The sequence below is a fragment of the Macrosteles quadrilineatus genome, unplaced genomic scaffold, assembly GCF_028750875.1.
Source record: "Macrosteles quadrilineatus isolate MER2022 unplaced genomic scaffold, UCM_ALF_1.0 Scaffold_7__1_contigs__length_78375512, whole genome shotgun sequence".
Taxonomy (NCBI): Eukaryota; Metazoa; Arthropoda; class Insecta; order Hemiptera; family Cicadellidae; genus Macrosteles; species Macrosteles quadrilineatus.
In genome coordinates this window covers 61,551,377-61,568,384 of record NW_026542600.1, presented here as the reverse complement: position 1 = coordinate 61,568,384, position 17,008 = coordinate 61,551,377, and the positions used below count along the sequence as shown (strand labels likewise).

The following is a 17,008-nucleotide window of genomic DNA, read 5'->3' as shown; positions in this document are numbered from 1 at the left end:
TTTTATTGGCTCACGTAGCTAAATTTTTAACGATAGCTCTGTTTGATTAGAGATTGAACGTTTAATGATGCCTCATAAATAGTTGTAAAATAGATAATTGTATTTGATTTTTCTGTTTTACAAAGCCGTAGACGTATGATAAGTTGTAAAATACCATGCGGTATCTACAGTACAATAAAAATAATACAATAATACAGTATAATATAATACTCGCCTTTGGCTCGCTGCGCCCCCAGGCCTCTTTTTTGGTTGGGGGGGGGGGGGTCGTTTCTTTAGTTTCATTATTTCAAGTATTTTGTTTAAATGAATCATCTAATCGTTGTTTTAGCTGTTTAGCCACCCTATTTGTCCATTCAACCATTGTTTATTGTTATGATTTTACCTTATAACTTGCTTAACTGCGACCTAAGCAATCGTAAAAAACAATAAAATTTCCCAAAAAACCCTTCTTATATTCCAATCCGTACAGCGTCACGTGTTAAAATAATGTGTCATATATTAATATCATGTTATATGTTATTTTTGCAGCGTTTTTTATTTGTAAATACGTAGTCCTGTATTCATTTACAGTTTTCTATTTCCTATTTTTAATTGAATGATTTCTTTCACAAATCACGCCATTAAGCTGCATATGATTTTCTATCGAGACGGCTAAAAATCAGTTAACGTTCCTGGATTGAAAATTTGATAAATTGTGAATCCAACACGAGAAGAGGTAATTATTACATAAGATGAATTAATAAGCACAAACTCAGAAACCTCGGACGCAAAAGTAAACTTCCGATGTGGATACAGCTACAAACTTGTGTGAAGGTTTCATGACGAACCTAATAATTACTGTACCTTATTGATATATTGTAGAAAATCAGCTCGTCTTGTTTCAAGTAACTTTTAACAAATCAAATGTATGTTGGATGATTTTATTTGTAACTTCATTTGCAATGTCATAAATTTCCTTTCACAACAGGCCATTCGTGAACTTACCATACGCCATCTACCATACCCAAATTATGAACCGAGCTGCTCCTAGAGAGAAACCACGCCAGCCCGTGAAGAGGAGGAAGGCTAGACGTAGGAGCGGGGGCAGACGACGATTGGCAGAAGGTGGGATGACGATCAATGAGGAGGTCATAGACCTCACAAATGTTAATACAGGTGAGTATCAACTAAAATAGTGTTAATTTCACCTATTCTGAATGAACAAACACATTAAACTCTTAATACTTCCCCCGAAGCAAACCTGCAGACGCGAATTTTAATTCGTTTCGTTGATATTTTAATCGAGTATCCCAGTGAGCAAAACATATTTATTCTCTATATGACTAACATTAGATTTAACGAGTGTCTAGATTTGCTGCTACAGGGAAGGTAAAGTACAAAATAGGGTTACGTACCTTACGTCGTAAATCCTTCGAAACTGACGGTAGTTGAGTAGTGTTCGTCGAGTGTGTTGTGGCCGGCCACGCATCTTTCTGTACTTTAATGTATTTGTGCTTATTAAATGTTTTATTTGTTTATTTTGACGACAACATCATGTTCCAATATTTTATGTTGGACGACAAGGTTTGAAAATGAAATTCGAAATTTGTGTCGATTGTCGATTTTGTCGAAGACTATTCTAGGATTGAAGACGTAGGTACGTAAACCTATTTTATACTGTCTTAAATCAATCCTGGATGCAATGCTGAAAAAAATAGGGAAGATAAACGTGTCTTTCGATCAAACGTTAATAGTACAGGATAAAATAAATAAATTGGCCAAAATTTATCAATGAACAAATAAACTACAAGTTTTCTTTTCTTACATGGAATAACCTAAAAATTAAAACGTACATTTATTTGGTATTCTTTCCTCTACATTAATTGTACAACAACACTGCAATATTCAAAATTATTTGTTTTCAACCCCTACAAGATAGTTGAAATGAATTGGGCATTCCGAAGTTTTAGGTGGGAAATAAACATTTTTTTAAAATTTTCTAAACAATATAACAACCCGTTGCCCGTGACCCGATCTTGCTGATTCGCGATCTCATTCAAGTTTATTGCACCCTACACATTCAAGCCAAACTTTATCAATATCAGAGCAAAAGTTCTTGCTTTCATGGACGCATAATTATACTGTATATATACAGGGTAACCATTAAGTCTTAGGACGACTTTATAACTTTTAAACGACAAACGATATCACAACCACATTTGGTATACCGTTACTGGAAATCGTAAGCTACTTGTCTGTGTACATGGTTGTCGGATATCACATTTGGGGGACGGCCCGTCGGGAGTAAGAAGAAAATCTTTAATGACAGCCTATGTTGAGTTGTACATAATTTTAAAGGTCTACTTCAATTGAAAACAATGCCGCAAACCGGACTTCAAAAGGTTGATCCTGTCGGAAGAAATCGCGTTTCAAAGTTTAAAAATTTTTTAATACCATTATTACTGTAGCTAATAGAAATTAAGGGTAGTAATTACAGAAAGTCTTTTAAAGTAGGTGTTCAAAATGTCCACCATCGGTCGTCTGGCAATATGCTAACCGGTTATAAAAGGCGGCTACTGCATTTTGTACGTGGAATAGCTTGAGCTTCATGTGATATCCTATGTCTCAGTTCGTTCAGATCTGTAGGCTGAGTTCGATACACTTTGTCCTTGATATAGCCCCATAGGAAGTAGTCAAGCGGAGTTAGGTCAGGGGAACGAGCCGGCCACACAATCGCACCTCGTCTTCCAATCCACTGGTGTGGGAATACTGCATCTAATAGGCTCAGTAGGTATTGGCAACCTGGCTTACGGACCAAGTGGGGTCTGTCCCGTTTAGACCCTCAGCAACAAGTACAAAATGAAGGATGTGTGCCAAAGTAGACAATTAGACCTTCCGGAATTCAATATACTGTATCAAACTACCGCCGTTTCTTATTTTTCATAAGAATAACTAGGAACAAGAAAATATTGATTTAAAGTATTGTTTGAATTGTCTCTGTAACCTTCCCGTACAACAACGCTTTCAAATACTAAATGATTTGATTTTTAAGCTCTACAAAATGATTTTAAGAATTTTATGTTTGGAGGTTCTCCCTAACCCCTCATAAAACCCTGATCCCCTAGTCTGATCCTGCTGGTTCACAAAGTCGTTCGAATAAACTTACGTTTGTACCAAATTTAATCTAACTGGAATCATATTTACTCAAGTTTTAATTAAGGGACTAACATTATTGATATATTTTCTCAGTTTTGTATAGTTTAGTGAAAAACAGCAATCGTACCACGGACCGATTTCATCTTCATCTCGAACTTAAAAATGATCCCGAGCTGAAAAAATTCATTTTCGGCCCTATGTACGAAATCTACTCTTAAACTATCATATGATCGGTGAATACTAAACTCTATCTTGGAATTGCATACACTCGCTCCTATCTTTAAGTTTACGTTGTTGCCATACAATAAATGTATAAATAAACACAAAAATTCTCAAGTTTTGTTGTAAGTACCTATATCATGTATAAATAAAAACATACAATAGCATCATGTGTAAGTGTATTCTGTAAAACTTTAAACAAATATTAGTAAAATAGTTTTCAGGCAAACTATTATTGAATGAATTAGTTTTAAGTAGTTAAATTAACCTCGACCCGTGCTATATGTTTAATGGAGTTTGTCTGGCAAAATACTATAGTAAAATTAAATCAAATAAATAAAATCAAAAGCAATTCATAACAAAATAATAATAGATACAGAATGAACGTAATTTCTGAAAATCGACAGGGCCCACATATGCGAAGCCTGTGCGTGGGGACCAAGTTGACTCAATAATTGGCAATTTGTCATAAAAAAAATGAAATGAAATGAAAAGATAATTTTTGGGGCTTGAAAAAGTGTTTTACTGCATAACCAGTTTTTAATAGTTAAATTAACTTTAAAAACAAGAGTAAGCCATGCTCGGGTTGAAAATTTAACTTTTTGGATCTGCTAGTATTTAAAAAAAAAAATTACGACAACCATGTTACAACCTTTGATTGTGTTTGCCACTGATTAACAGTGAAATATACAACGGATGAATTTGAAGATAATGTCTTTGTGGCATGTAAATGATTTAATTTACGATTGTAAAAAAAATTTTTATTTTACAGAGGACGAAGAAGAAATTGAGGTCATTGACCTTGATTCATACGAAGAGGATGTCATTTTCTTCGAGACACCTTATAAAATTGACGACGACATTGAATTTGTGTCTTCATCCGGGGGGTTGCGGTTCCCAAAACCAATAAGGAATCGTCAGCCGCGCCGGAACATGAACCTAGGTACAACAAACAAATCATAAACATGTACGGTGCCGATAATAATACTTAAGGGTGCGCTCTACTTCAGTGCGGTGGACAGGTAGAGCGCACCCTTAATCGATTATTATAATTATTAGTCATTTTGTTATACAGGGTGGAACGAAGTTAGTGTTAAAAAATCATAAACTTCTAAGTATTAGTGACAAAACTGCACCAATTTTAGGTTTCCATGTACCCTCACAGGTAGGTCATTAATAACAGACAAAATAAGTTGTCTTGATATAGCCACACAAAAATACGTGACTGGCCAACGCACCACACCTTACGGCCTATAGTATCCGAGTTGTGTACTTAGCATAGAGCTTTCTCACACATCGGTTTAATGTTCTATAGAACTAATTTCTAATCAATATTTAATTGTTCCCAACAACTACAAATTAAACATTAATTTAATATTTATCACACAACATAGGATCATAAGGTTAATAATCCTAATAGTTGCTTTACGAGGAATTTTACAAAAATATTAAAAAATGCAATAACCCCCAACAAACATAATTTTGAATGCAGTTATTGCCATATTATTCAAGCAAATACATGTTATTTTAAAGGAAGTGGAACTTTTGCTGTTCCATGTTTTCAAGAGAAACTCTTCGATTTAAGAACGAAAAATCAATTAAAAAGGTTTTTATATATTATTTTAAAAATTATCAAATTTAAAATAAGATTTAAGTAATATTAGACGCTCTGTACAGTCCAAAGTAGCATAGCAAAGAGTTGGATTTTTTCCTAACAAATCACAAATTAAAACTTCCATTAGTAATCCTACAAATATTATATCTTAATGACATTGTACAAAATCTCAATGACATTATTGGAAATTTAATGAGGATCCTGAAAATTACGATGAGTTTGAAATAAAAACAATGTTCAATGCCCTTATGGCAATTTTCTCTTAGCAAATACAAATATTTTGAAAACATCTCATTTTCTCTTTTATTACCTACCAGTGAGAGTATGGGAACCTAAATTGGTGTGATTTTGTCACTTTGGTAGTTTAACACTTGATATTTTTAACACTAATTTCTTCCACCCTGTTTGATTAAGATCAATTCAGTTAACATTGTTGTTTGTATCATAGCTTTTGGAGCTATTTTTTGATTTGACAAGTGTGTTATTTTTTACTTTTGTTGTTGACAAGTTCCTTATGTCTTAGTTTAGTTTTTGACAAGTGTTTTCTCTTCTTTGTGATAAGTTCATCATTTTTAGTTTAGTTTTTGACAAGGGCCCTTTTTTACTTTACCCAACTGAGTTTTTGTTTAATCAGCTAGAGGCCAAAGTAAACTATTTTATTTTCTTTGTGATAAGTTCATCATTTTTTAGTTTAGTTTTTGACAAGGGCCCTTTTTTACTTTACCCAACTGAGTTGTCATTTAATCAGTTTGAGACCAATAATCTACAACTTTCTTTTCTTTTCTTTTTGATAAGTTTCTTATTTTTAGTTTAGGTTTTGACAAGTCCTTTTTTGCCTTCCTTTTTGAGGAATAGTAGATCTTGGTCTCGAACTAATTAAATAACAACTCAGTTGGAGTTGTTATTTAATTAGTTCGAGACCAAGATCTACTATTTTTCTTTTCTTTTGGATAAGTGGCTTATTTTTTTAAGTGCCTAATTTTTTATTGTTCTGAACTGAGGTAGGTTTAACTACTTAGAGACTACAAACTTGTGTTCAATCCAACCCAGTTACTGTATTGTAGAATAAGTTGTTATTGTTACTAGAAAATGTACATATACCATTTATAAATTAAACTTGTTTAAGTATGTTAAAACTGTGTACTTAATTGTCAATTACTCACTTGTTTAGTTATACTTCTAATAATTTTCATTGGTTTACCACAACTATCTTCAAGTACAGTTAGACATCATCATCATCATCATCATCGATTCAGAAGCTACTACCTCTAAGGTTCATCAACATTACATTAATGTGTGCTTTTCTTTCAGTATGAAGTACTTATTTATTACGTGATCTTATTATTTCTCTCGTGGTATTTTAAATAGTATATTTCCATTGATGTCTCTTTTGAGCCAGACTTTACCTTCTCTTCCTTAATCAGACATTGTTTTAAAGAAAACCAATGTACAGAAAGTCAACATTTATAAATTATCCACTTGTGTGCATGAATTCAAGATTCGCAAATAGAATTTTTGTTTAATCATGATCATTATATATATACTATCCTCGAATACGAAAAAAGTTTGCGCATACAACGATTTAAAAAACGGCTCAACCTCCAACGATTCCCTTCAAATTGGTACTAATGTGTTAGTTTTAGGCTTAAAACTAGAATTTATACGAAGACCTGTTAAAGTCTAGTATTACATAGTATTACTAGTTCTGAAAGCGGCATTTTCGGTGTAAGCTCAAGTTTCATGTGTGAGGTAAAACCGAAAATAATTATGCCAAATTTTACGTGCGAGGCGAAGCAGAAAGAAGCGTTGGAGCATCTTTTTCATGTACGATTTGAAGCTGATAGCCTTCGCCTCGCACGTAAAATTTGGCATAATACCTATGTAGAGCAAGTACAGGAAAATCACTTTCGGTACAAGTTATAAAGGATGCTTTTCATCACGACGTAAAAATACTCACATACAGAAAAACGTACCTCAGTAAAATCATTACATTTTTAATTAACATTATTTTAATCATAAAAATAAACGCCAAAAAGCAATATCAAACCTACATAGCATACAAATTTGGATTTCTAGTTCAAGGTTAGGTTTATTGTGCAGTAAATACACACTAGGAGCTGGAAACACAGGAAAACTGCTTAGGCATATTTCTGTACATATTCTCATTAGTAAAAACAGTAAAAAATCAACTAGAAATAAATTGTAAACAAAAACACCATCGCGCAAAGTAGGTGGTGTATCCGAACTGATCCGAGGCCAGAGAATGTGAAAACTAAAACATAATAATATGATTCATATTTAAAATATTCAATATACAAATGTTCCCATAATGAAAGCGTAGAGATTGATGCTTTATTTTTTTAACATTCGTTAAAAACTTCATCCTAAATGATTTTGATTTGTTTACAAATCTTCACATTAGAAGGGAATTTATTCCTGTGTAATGAATAATAGTTGCTTTACACGTCCTTCACAACCGGTTGAAAATACAGAAGAGAAAAAGACCATATTAAAACTACTGTAAAACACAGTTACACCATTGCCATTGATTACAGATGTTCAAGATAAAGAGCAATCTCAATTATACTTTTATTCCTCAATGAACATCCCTTTAGTTCTCAGTTTTCATTTAGCTGTGGAACAGAGTCAAGCCTAATAACTACAGGGTTTTTTACGCAAGTACTATGAGTCGCATTTTAATGACCCAACAATTTAACTTGGTTACCTTTACTTCCGATTCTCAGCTGCCGATCAGCTGATATGCGTTGTTGTATAGTTATTTATGATGTGTCTATTTCTAATATAGGTATATTTCTCTTTCTACACGCATTATATTCTTCTCAGCTACTTCGTATTCTTAAATTGTGGTTGTCTCTTCTGCCTGGTTGTTGTTTCTAAGGCCAATTGCCTTATCTATTCCGAATAGGTTGAACCAACGCTTCCAAAGAGACTACAACACGAAAAATGATAATCGTAGAACAAAACAGTGAGAAGACACTAGCAGCGTTTAGCCAGCTGTCTTGCAATGACGCAACAATGCTCCTGAGGGATAAAGGAGAGCTGACTATGTCCGAGGCTACCGGTTACCAGGGCTTTCATGAACGAAATGTATTTTTTTAGATCTTATGAAATACGTTGCAAATAAAGTGTGAAGCCAATACATTTCAAATAAAAACTATAAAGCCGCTGTTAAATTTTGAGCTAAATATAATGAGTTAAAAATCGTAGAGAAAATTGTATGTCTTAAAATTTCAGACAGGGGGGACCAGGAATCTAGGGATCATAAATGATCAATTCAATTCTATGACAACGGCACATTGGGTGCCTTTTATGCTGATAATGAATGCGAGATGAGTGTAGAATGGGATGAAATTATCTGTGTAGGTTTGTAACTTAATTTACAATCAGCTGTTTCATTAGTCAGCAAAAGGTCAAGTGAGAGGGGCAATTGTTGGAAAATGTTTATATTTTAGGGATTAGAAACTCAAGTAATGACCATTTTATTTTCATAAATATTTCATGTTGAATCCAACAATTCTTTATCTTTTTTTCTTACATATTGGCAGGATTGTAAATATTCATACTATTTACGATGGACCCAGAAAATACCTAGTCGTTTCAAGTACATAAGAGAGTATGTAAGTAATTAATTTACAATTTTAAATTTTAGATTTTTTTGTAAAAATAACAGCACATTAATATTTTGGTGCCATTTCCAGGATAGGCCTACATGCAATTAGCAAATCCCATTTCGTGTATAGCACCAAACAACTACAAACCCTAATTACACTAATCAATTAAATGAACAGAGATCTCTTTCGTTTGTGCTCCACTGACAGTGACAGAGTCAGGGTGATGAGAAGACAGGACCGGCTAACTGGAAACCTCGGTAACAACCACGCCAAAGCACAGTGTACCGCACAGTGCGTTATCATCTGCCAGACGCAGACGGCGCCGCTGCGCTTCCTGTGACGACATGGATTCGCTGAACGCAGAAAACAGCCATTCTACTCTTCAGAATACCGGATATGCTTATCAATTTAACCCTATACGCAGACAGTTTCATTTATACACAAACATTAATACTTCTTCGGTCTTATGTGATTGTTGGTTTTACGCTGTCTTATTTTTGGAAAAAAATAATCTGTCCAACATCAGGTGAAACATATTTCTCTAAATATTAGGGGTGGGGCATTGCTCTGCTTTTTGAATAGTCTATAGCCACCTAATCGTACAGTACTTATGGAAATTCTCCCTGTATTAAGATAAATATTTCTCCAAAGCGCATAGATATCCAAGAGCCTATTAATAGTTTTGGATAAACAATTGTTCAACAGATGTGGTTGTTTAAGTGGTTAATTTCAAACTACTGAATTTAATTGTTTGTTTTTATTCAATTCACAAAAGATAATTAGGATTTTTTATATTTCAGTAATAGAAGTGTTTAGTCGGCATAAGTGCACTCAAAATTTTCAACACTAAACAATTACAAAGTCCAAGGTATGATTATTTTGTGTTGTTTTTCGTTGCCAATTCATACCTAGCAGTCCAACCAATAGGTCCATGTTAAAATTTAAGTTTTGACAGAATTAGGTATATTTTTAGAACAGAGACTTTCATGTGCTTTCATATTACTTTTATCCCAAAACTAAGATGTTTCCAACAGTTTAGAGGAAATTGTTGAAACCGTTTCTGAAACCATTGTACTCTCAATGTTTACTCGAATATTAGCAGTATAGGATATTGAACTGGAAGAGGGATTTTCTGATAAAGTATACTGTAAACGTTCCAAGTAGCACGAATGTAATTTTGTCATCATTTTATACAGCAATGGTGTATACAATGATATACAATGGTGTATACAGTTTTATAAGCAATGGTGTCAGTAAGGCTAACTACCAATACCTAAATGAATCACAATTAAGACCAGGAATAAGCGGAAAGGTAAAAACATGCAAAGTAATGTAATAACATATACTTAGTCGGATATAAATGATACTATTATATGGCTCTTGAGTTGTGAATTTGAAGCCTTGGAAAATCGTCCAACAAAGGAATTGAGGAGCAGCTGATATGCAATAGTTTTGTTTCTGCGTTCGCTAAAATATGGTTTACTCATGTTTAATGATTGGCTGAATCAAATGATATTTTACACAAAGAACAAAGCCATGTGGTTGGGTAATGCTGATGAACACAGAAAGCTTAGCATAGCATTAAAAATAAACTCAGCATACTGAAAAAGCCTAGTGCTCTTTACAAGTTTACAGGCTTTTAGAAGCCTGGCTTGTCCTTATAGTCCGTGGTTATTTCTCCTGCTCAGTTGTATTGTAACATAACTGTGCAAATGCAAGTGCAAGTGCATCAGCCTATGCGTAGTTTTGTAGCGCCTTCATTTATACACCTGCAACTTACAGGCATATCTGCTTTGTCACTGCAGAGTGTAGGGGCATTTATTTTGTTATATAATTTTATAAAAATGTAATAAATGTTTTTAATCAATACGTGTCTATGTATTATTTAATTCACTTAATACTCCTCTTATTTTTAAGTTCTGTATTTTTATTTAAATTTAAAATAAATGTTTTGTAATTTTTATCATTTTTATCGTGCATTTTAAAAAATAGATTCAAATGTCTATCAATTAGATGTTAGTTTACTATCGTTAATCTTTTTATGCATTTGTTGAGAATTTTCTGTTCATACCTTAATCATAGTTTATGATATTTATTAGGAACTTTTTATTTTAATATTTGACTAAAACTCAAGTAACTAGGTACTTCTCGATGTTATTTGCAGTATTTTTACATCGAAGATTATGTAATTGAAATTGCAACCAACTTTTCCTGTGAAGTAGAATGTTGCTCCCCAGCAACATTTGATCCCTTATCAATATGAGTCCAATTTTCTATCAAAGCTAAATTACACTAATAATGTAACCAAAGAACATGTCCATGACCTAAATATTCTTCGTGAACGAGTGACAACTATTAAGAATGGATTTTGTGTTCTAAATAATAGCTAGTAAAAAAACACAAAGAGTACGACGCGCTTGAAGGTGACTGTAGCGAGAAAAGCACACGTTTCACCGAATAATTAAGTAACGCAAAAGAAGAAAAAAAAAACAAATAATGGTAGGAGTTTAGGGGGTCATTGCAAGTGACATTTTTAAAGGAATTTTTAAAAATCTAAAATTGGCTCCTTCCATAAAGAGGAGTCAATTATAACTACCCGAGTTGTGTATTTTTATATATTTTTTTGTGCATAATAATGCCTTAAAATCTTTGACACTGACTTTCAAACACCTTTTACCTTTATGATAAAACAAACAACAACAATAAACATATGATAACAACAAACATCATTATTGTATCAGCTGAGTTATTATATTTGAAATAAAATAACCCACATATTTCTCTGCTGTTCTGAGAATTCACTCAAGCTCTTTGTGGGGAATAGAAGCCTCAGTGGTGCCAACCTGTCCACTTATCTCGCTGTTTACAAGGTTGGCACTATTGGATTTGAGATGTCAGGCTTCGCTCAAGCCGACCGATAAATCTCTTTCACACTTTCACGGACATTTGAATAACGTATTAATTTTATTGTTATTCAGGTTTGAGTGTTTAAAAGTCGTAAATATTACATATATTTGTGATGTATCAGACTTAGTGTACTTTTGTCTTTACATAAATTAACTAAGAAAATTAGATATGAAAAAGCTCCCCTTTGTTATTATATATGAAGGGCTTCTGCTTAACAGGCCGTTTATATAACTTTTTACCAGTGACTTGTATTGTACTAGATATTTTGTATTATTAAACAACTTCCGCATAGTGCCTTCTGTAGATACATAGTATTAACTAAAGTGTATTATGTATCATCATATTGTCTTGGTTTTGGTTAAATGTTCATTTTCGCTTTGTTGTAATCCAGAGGAGCATTTAAACGTTTTGAATTAGAACAGGACAATGAATTAATTAACTGTTGTGTTGTTCTTCTCAACACCTATTTACTTAAGTTTGTTTTCTGGTTCAAAATAAAGCATTAGTCCAGTGTATAGAGTTTCGTCAAATACCACGGTGTTACAAATATGCTATAATTACATTACTATTTCCTCCCAAATTTAACGCTCTAGGCTATTCGACATTAACATCTCTATACAAAACTTGAAATTGCGCTAATGGTGCTTGGATGTCTGACTTGAAATATAATTACATTGGATTTACAACGAACGAGGATTTGCCTCTGCTCGTTATAAGTTTGGTTGGGAAACCATTGACCCTGTAAAGCCTTACATCATTCAACGTATTTGCACCTCTCTTTACACCCATTTATAAATCTGAGACTTGACGTGTAACACCTACTAAACAGTAGTAAACATATCCCTATCGAAGTACACCCTAGTACCCAGTGACTTGCCAGTTACATTGTTAAACTAAGTATTTTCAGGTTCATAACTAAATGGCACTTACACTTGGCCTAAAGTCACTTGGCCTATCAGGAAGACACAATATATTTTTGTTAAGCTTTATATTTGTTTCAGGGGATGGAAGCGCATCGGGGCTGACCAATCCGTGCGTCGCATCGTGACCTTGGAAAGGTACAGTACTACCTCTTACTTTTCTACATTTCCTACATGTCTACCTTTAATCTTCAGAGTGTTTCACGGGAACCCTGACAAACTTCAGGAAATTGTTCCTGGGGTCAAAACTGAAAAAAATGTCCATAAGGCACATGTCCTAAACTCACTCGTTTTCTAGTTATATGTAATCATAGGTTTTTTTAGGGTTTCAGTGTATCTGTTGAACATTTTGAGAGATGTGTCGGCGAGGTTGGGTTGACAAATACGGTGGCCGACGTTTTGGATCAGTTGCATTAACGCATCTTCGGGGAAACTACAATATAGTGTCTAAGCCATAAACACTGTATTAAGCCCCCATTGTAACCTTATGTGAAAACAATAATTTAAAATGGAGGAGATGCATGTATTGCTTACATTGTGTTGTGAAGCCTGTTTTGTTTAATTTTGTTGTCATAGAAACATGCTTAAGGAATTTGAGTTAAACAATATAGATTAATTGTAATATCTAGCTAACGCTAACAAATCAGGCGAGAAGTTAAGGCTGTACACTACTAAATGGCCTCAATAACATACTATACGATAAACTGCTAAGGCTAAATGTAGGAAAAACGTGTTCCTGTAAACAAATTTGCATTAATGATTTTAACAAGAAACACAATTGACATTTTTACGATATTAAACAGTAAAAATAAAACTTTATTCGCCTCACTTACCAGACGCAGCTAGCTCGTAACAGTAGATAAGTTCTAATTAAAAAAAAGTTTACGAAAATGCAATAATAAGTAGGCCTACCAAATTCACAACTCCTAGTTACATTTGTTTTTTGACGTTGGTTGATCGCTTCGACATAATAACTTGAATTCATTTATGGATTCAGCAAGCGCCCACAGAAAAATAAAAAGTAAAATACTAATCATTAAACGTATTCCTTTCCTACCTAATCAAGACTTGGGACTAACACACACACCCTAACCCAATACTTTGTAATGTAATTTACCCATGTAAATATAGTGAAAAAGAAGTAAAACAAAAGCTTGGTTATAAATCTCTTGCATTTTCCTAAAACGTTATGAGCCAAACTATTGTTTAACAAAAAAAGGTGTTGTAATATTATTCAACTGATAGATGTTTCAAGAGCAAAAATACAGACATTTCTGCTCAAACATGATCAATTTTCTATGGGGTTTATGGTGAACGTCAATGGGGACAAACTTTAAGGTTTTTACACGTCCCCGTGATGAGGACTTGAGGTTATGAGGTTCACTTAAGTTGAAGTGAATGTACTCTAGACCCTCGCCTTCAATGTCACATAAAGCTTTATATTTACATGTTCTATAGCTACCATATTCCCCATTTTCTTTAAAGGAGTTGGCTCATAAAATATTATTTAAGCTTAAACTATTCCGATTTGAAACACTTAGGTCATTTGAATACAGAAGTACGGTTGTTAAGTTTTCTACATTCCCTTTAGTATATCAAATCTGATTTGTGTTGAAAGTTGAATTTATTTTGTAGTTGAGAGATTAGATTACATAAATAAGATAACAGCGTATTTACGGTGTATACATTGTATATTTTTCGAGTTGTATATCATTTCAGTGTGTTAATTGGCGTAGTGGGAAAAAATCAAATATTTTACCGTAAACCCTTATGAAGATTGTCGTTCATATCTGGTGCTCAATATTTTAAAGGGCTGTAAAACAATTCTCTTATAACTTTGACTGCTAATTTATGCCAAATTTTCAAATTTATATAAAAACAAAACATCTTTTGAGCACAGGCAAAATGGACCATGAGGTAAGGTAACTAGCAAGGATAACCATTCTCGATGATACATTTATTTATTACTACTATACATATTTACAATTATTGCCGTTAGGCCAATTGTTTATTAAACAAAACGATAAAAAACTTAATCCCACAGTAGGTTTTATGTTTTAAATATGTAATATTCTATAACATAAAATAGCGTATTCCCCCTGTTTTGTTTGTAAAACCTGCATGGTCATATTTAAAAGCCATGATTTGAAAATAATAATTGACACCATCAGCAATTATTGAAGCGTGCAATTTTGTTTATTTAAACAAAATTAAAATTAAAATATCTCTAAATCGGCCAACATGCAAACTAAATGAATACCTAGTTGCTTCAATGATTTTGTATGCAAACCTGTTCACAATTGAAGGTAGTTTACCTAAAGATTCACGCCCAGTAAAGAATGCAGGAAAGAATTTGCTGTTCTGGAGAACAAAGTTGTTTCGTGTTGACCAAACTTTAATATCTCATGATAAAAATAAAGTAATTTCCTTGGGATGGTTGTAAATTTATTCAAATAGATATTGGTTTGAAAATGTACTTAAACGGAATAAAACTTGGATAAAATCTATCATGCTTTATGACACGTACACTTAGAGCTAACCTAACAGTATATTTTAATTCTTCGGTCTCAAAAACAAAAATTTACATTGGTCACGAAGTCATATTTTGCAATCAATACAACGGCAATGTTTACGTGTCTTTACAACTTATTCACACACAAGCTTGAGCATTTGGTTTTGTTAACTATCGATGAAAGTTTACTATTTTCAACATACTGTTGGACCTAATATTGAAGTTATTTATCACTAATGACTAGCCAAAATCGAAATCAAATCAATTCCGTAAAGTTCAGTTATTATTTGTAACGGAAAAGTCATCTCCAATACTAAAATACGTACTTTTGTCTCCATAACTTATTCGATCGATGGTTTTTGATTTCACTATTTGTAATTATTTCATTCACTGGTAATACATGTTGTCATTAGTTGTACTGTAATATATTTAGTGCAAGGATTGGACCACGGAGGATTTACTGTTGTGTGACATTTAGTTTAAACCCCTGATTCCGAGCGTAATTTATGGTCTAAGTTAATACGTGGTCTCATGTAAGCTGCCAAACGTATTAATATTGCTACGTACATGTAATGATAGTTTTGCTATTAGTACAGTATTACGGATTGACTAAGTTATCTTAAGCCTGGTCGTGATTATTTTTTATATATGTTTACGAATATTTCTGTAAATGGAAATAAACAATATCAACTATTGAAAATATTCGTTACATTGATTGAAATTAAAATTATCGATTGCAAAAATATCCATCTAATGAAATTTGAGTTTTACGCTAGCAAAATTTTATATTAATGCCAATCGGTCAATTTCTTATGAAGCAAGAAAGATAATACAAATTTGAGCAGTAAACCGAAATATTCAATGTCTATGATAACTTAAAGTCTTTCTTATTCCAACGTAAATTTAATCTGTTTATGTTTTATTAATAAATATCGCAAAAATAAATGTCCTAAGAAATACATACAACCAAAGATTAAAGGACTATACTATTATTTGTCTGTTTTGTTGCATGAACTATACCTATTTACAACAAGAAACGATATAATGGACCTATATCGTAACAATATTCACCGATATAATATTCACCTATATACATCTATGGTTGGCTCAGTTCATTACTTTGTAACACTAAACTAACAAGAGAATATACATGCACATTGGTTAATCTATTTACAAAACAATCGCACTTTTATATTTACCAGAACAATTAACAACCTAGGGCTTAAGGAGTACTAACACATATTATAACAAAGTAAAAACACATTTTAAGCAGATATGGAGCTAGTGATAGAATTAACGGTATGATAACTTTTTTACCCTCGCATATTGAGTGTTTTGTCAAGTTGTAATATTCTAATGAGATTTTATTTTTTATCTTTTTTTAAATGCCCTTGCCCCAGAAAACCTACAGACTAAGCAAATTTCAATTTGTCTGATTTTTAACTAAAACATTTCCATAAACAAGTCATTTCATTCCACATTCAAATAACATTAGATTCGACGAGTACTCGTTGTGTTGATAAGGGGAAGGTAACACATTTTTTTACTAAATATTTATAGTATTTATAATATAGTATAAATAAATTTGACAAATTTGATTAACATAAAATGATATACCCATAAACAAGCAAACTACGACGGTTTTCTTTTTCTCCATAAGAATAACATGGAACTTTAAAGAGTAAAGTTTTGTTTGAATTTTCTCTGTAAGCTTTAATTGTACAACAACGCTTCAATTTACAAAATTATTTGTGTTTTAAAATGTCTTGGTGGGCACGAAGAAAATCGGACATTTTAATGTTTTAAGGACAAAACTTTGAAGGAAAAAGCAATTTTTGAAGGCTAAAGAATGTACTGGATACTCAATGACCAGACAATAAAAGTCAACTATATGGTGAGATGACAGTTCTGTGTCTTCCTCTGAAATTAATTATATTTCCAGTGTTCCTTTGTCTGGCCCGTTTAACTGTTCCTTTGTCTCCAGTTCACTTAGTCGCGTCGGCTGTTTCTTCTCACCACCTGTGCTAGAGGCTTTTTAATAATGCATATCTCGTTTTGTATTTCAATC

The 17,008-nt window shown here is 32.8% G+C and overlaps 1 protein-coding gene across 5 annotated transcripts in view; it reads left to right on the top strand.

The window, feature by feature from the left end:
- Nucleotides 1–17,008, top strand: part of LOC128997846 (glutamate-gated chloride channel-like) — a 323,407-nt gene that overhangs the window by 166,739 nt on the left and 139,660 nt on the right. For all 5 annotated transcript variants that reach the window (XM_054423605.1, XM_054423606.1, XM_054423604.1 and 2 more), the window contains exon 4: nucleotides 12,510–12,566. The gene's annotated coding sequence lies outside the window, so the exon portion shown is untranslated. The remainder of the gene's footprint in view (nucleotides 1–12,509; nucleotides 12,567–17,008) is intronic.